At 39.6% G+C, this 4,309-nt stretch overlaps 1 protein-coding gene across 1 annotated transcript in view; it reads right to left on the reverse strand.

The window, feature by feature from the left end:
* Window positions 1-4,309, reverse strand: part of SCN10A (sodium voltage-gated channel alpha subunit 10) — a 151,534-nt gene that overhangs the window by 141,464 nt on the left and 5,761 nt on the right. The gene's annotated exons all lie outside the window — the stretch shown is intronic.

The raw sequence follows: 4,309 nt of genomic DNA on the forward strand, positions 1-4,309 counted from the left end.
TGCATTGTAAATTTTGGTCAATGACATGAGACAAAGTATATGTGAACTGCTGTATGAAAAGTGAATTTACTCTGTAAATATTCACCCAAATCCTAAAAAAAAAAAAAAAAAAAAAGAGTGAAGCAATGAAAATTGATAGGAACTTCAGTATTTGTACACTCAGGAAACATTAATGTTGAGTGTTCCTATAGTCTGATTGGACCATGAGTGGTCTTTTCCTTGGGGAGCCTCAAATGTCAGCACTGGTAGGCAAGTCTTTCCTCTAGCACAGTTCATAGTTTCCAGAGAAAAGTCCTCCAGTCTCCTGCCCAGTGAGTGTATCACAGTTGTGTGTGTCATGGGAGCAGAATGGGATAAGGAGGCTATAAGACTCAGTGTTGAGCTGTAGACTTGCACTTGATCTCTTTGGTTTCAGTCCATATTTCACTAACATTTTGGTGTACCTGTTATTTGGAGCTCTAGGTCCCTGGGTGACACAAACAGCTTGCTCTCAGTTGGTAATGGAAAGCTTAGTTGTTTGAACCCACTCAGGGCTCTGTGGTAGAAAGGACTGATGATCTACTTCTGTAAGATTAAAACCAAGAAAACCCAGTGGAGTTGGCAGACGATGTTTCTACAAGCATATTTGTATGTTCTGTAAGAATGTCCAGGTATATAGTAGAGCTGACAAGGGACAAGGTTGTGGTGACTTCTTGACCACAGCCAGGTACCTGGAGGGAGTGAGTAGTTGGACCTGTGGGCTCGCGACCATGGTCCCAGGGGACATCAAGTTCAACTGGCATAACATACTACACAAAAACATTGTTCCATATCCTACTTTGGCGAGTAGCAACTGGGATCTTAAAAGCTTGCAAACAGCCATCGAGATGCAACAAAGGGTCTCTCCTCATCCAGGACAAAGAAGAATGAAGAAAAACAAAGATGCATGAAAATAATTAGTCCAAGGAACTGGTACACCATGCGATTCTCAGCCTATATGACTATGAAGCCAGAAGAACTAGATGGTGCCCAGCTACCACTGTCAACCACTCAGAGGGGAATTGGTGCAGGAGATCCTGGATAAAGTGGGAGAACAATGTAGAACAAAACTCAAAATCATTAAAAAAAAAAAAAAAAAGACCAAGTTTGCTGATTTGACAGAGCCTGGTGAAATTTCTGAGACTATAGCCCCTAACTGCCCTTCAGGTCTGGAATTGAACTCACTCCTGTGGCTTCCAGCCAAATAAAAGACAGGCATATGAGCTGAACATTTACATTAGGTAGATACACTCCTTGGACAGATCAATCATGGGAGAACAGAAGGGCTGTGTATGTACAGGGAGATAGCTCAGGGGCAGGAGTGCATGGGAAGGAAGGACACAGGGAAGAGGTAACTATGGGGAGGAAGTGGGAAGAGATCTGTTACACTGTGGGAAATTGTAGTCAATGTCATGAGATAAAATGTGTATGAACTGCTGTATGGAAAGTGAATTAGCTCTGTAGATTTTCACCCAAATCACAATAAAAATAAAAAAAGAAAAGAAAATCCTGTGAAGCACAGTTCTTCTCTGAAGCACATGTGGTCTCCATGAATAGGAATTGGCTCAATGGATACGTATATATACATAAATAACAGTATATACGTGTGTGTGTGTGTGTGTGTGTGTGTGTGTATATATACTTATTTGTATTCTCAGGTCTAGAGTCTCATTTGTTTAATTTCTATGGAGAATTAGGTCTGGTTTTCAGTGAAGGTGTGGGTAAGGTTGTTTTCAGGCTGCAGACAGTGGAAGAAAGGATCCAGAGGTCTATCTGCTCCATTTACAGACTTTCAACCCATCACTCTGATTTCATCCCACTTCCACCTTTCCCAGTACCTACAGCACATAGGTCTCCAGACTCTCTGAGGTTTGTAGGGAATAAAATGCCTTGATCCTCATTTTTATCCCCTCTGCAGGCACTGTCGTTTAGCTTCCTCTGATCTGCTAAGTCATGAACCCCTCCTCTACCCACTTCCCATCCTCTAAGACTGTTTTGACGTCTTTTGTCCTCTTTGTGCACTTCCTTGTTCTTTCTCTTTCTCTTGTATATTTATACTGTTCTGACTCTCATGCTGTCATTTTATTGGCATTTCAAGAGGATTGGGGTAAAACACATGCATGCAATCTTCCATATTTAACCAGTATCCCCAAATAACTCTTACTTTTGAGAGAAAATGCTTTGCATTAAGAGTTGAAAAGAAGGATAGAAATTTCAGATGCTATATGGTCTCAGCTATCTAAAATATGTATTTTTAGCTGATTGTCCTATATATCTAAGGACAACTGACTGAAATAATAACAGTGACTTCTCTACCTGGTTACTATCTTCTGATTTCTGTTTTTTAGTATTCTGCATTTTATGCAATGGTCATTTTTTTAAGTCTCTTTGTTTATAAGCTTTTTATTATGATATGTAACATAACTAATAAGAAAAAAAAAGTACACAAGGCATAAATTAGTTTTGCAAAATGAACGCTTGTGTGACAGCTACCTGTGTCACAAAATGGAACATTGCAACACTCCACAGGCCCCTTCCAATGACATCCTCTTTCCTCTACCCTAATTTTTATGGCACTCTCTTTCTTGCCTACCTTTATTTATGTTTTTACCGCTGACGTATATATCCCTAAACAATATAATTTAGTTTTGCTTGTTTTTGAATTTTATATCAATGAATCATACATGTAACCTTTTGTGTCTTGCTTCTCTTGTTCAGTATCGTGTTCCTAAGATTCATCCTCTTTGGGTATGAAAACCAAGCGTACTGTCTGATAGAGACTGGTGAAACCCCTGAGACTATGGCCGCTAGTAACCCTTCAGGCCTGGAATTGAACTCACTCCTGTGGTTTCCAGCCAAACAAGAGACAGGCATATAAGGTGAAAATTTACACCAGGTAGGTACACTCCTTAGCACAATCAATCATGGGAAATCGAAAGGGCATATTTGCACAGTGAGAGAGCTCAGAGGGCAGGAATGCATAGGAAAGAAGGACACAGGGAAACGGTAGCCACGGAGAAGTTGGAGGAGAGCTGTGACATTATGGGGATTGCAATCAATGTCACAAAACATGTATGAACTGTTGAATGGAAAATGAATTTCCTTTGTATACTTTCACCCACATCACACACACACACACACACACACACAACCAGTTACCATCAAGGAAACTCTAACTCATGTCAACCCCATCAGGGTACGAGTAGAAGTGCCTTCCATAGGATTTTCAATGGCTGAGTTTTTGGAAATAGACTGCCAGGCCTTTCTTCTAAGGCACCTCTGGGTGAACTCAAACCTCTAACCTTTTCTTCAGCAGCCAAGTGCATTAACTATTTATACCATAGGACCTCCTTGTTGTGTACAGTAATTGTTTATTCATTTCCATTACTGTACATCGTCTAGTTTAAGAATAGAGCAGAAATAGTTAATCTATTCAGAATGTCTATTCAGAAGTTCATGGACATTTGGCCCCAACTCATAGCAACCCCTCCTTGGGTTTCTGAGGCAGTATCACTACATAAGTAGATTGCCCCATCTCCCTTCCAAGGAGCGGCTGGTGGATTTGAACCGCCAGCCTTCTGGTTAGCAGTCAAGTGCCTTAGCCACTGTGCTACCAGAGCTCATGTGATTAGTGGATAATAATCTCTCAGTGTGATTTTAATTTACATTTCCTTGATTATGAAAAAGGTTAGGAATATTTTCATATATTTATTGGCCATTTGGATTTCTTACTTCTGTGAAGTGTCTATTCAAGATTTTTGCTCATTTTTATATTGGTTGCACTAGCTTTTTCGAACAGATTTGTATTCTAAATATAGGCACTTTTAGGTGTATATGTTGCAAACTTCCTTTTACCCTGTAGGCTTGCTTTTTCTGTCTTCTGATTAATTGAAATTCTTAATTTTAGTATAGTAAAACTGCACGAGTCATGTTAGTGCTTCTTTTGTCATATGTAACACATCTTTCCCTAAGCTGAGGGAAAGCTATGGAGATGGTACTTTTTTCCTTCAAAAAGTTTTATTTCTTTATCTCTCACAAAGAAATTTAGGTCTGAATCCACCTAGTATTGATTCTTGTGTGTGCAGTGTAATTTTTCCGTTTGTATTCTTAATTCTTTGGCATCGTTTATTGAAGACTACCCTTTCCTCATTGTTCTGGATGAACATGGCCATGATACTTAAGTAGCTTCATTCATGGATTATTTTCTGAGTATGCTCCATATCCATTTGTCGGTTTTGTGTCAATTTTGCTCCTGCTTTTCTTTTACAGTAGGACCTCCCTAGACTTCATT

This window comes from Orycteropus afer, unplaced genomic scaffold (assembly GCF_000298275.1).
Source record: "Orycteropus afer afer isolate SDZICR_OR568_19922 unplaced genomic scaffold, OryAfe1.0 scaffold00142, whole genome shotgun sequence".
Taxonomy (NCBI): domain Eukaryota; kingdom Metazoa; phylum Chordata; class Mammalia; order Tubulidentata; family Orycteropodidae; genus Orycteropus; species Orycteropus afer.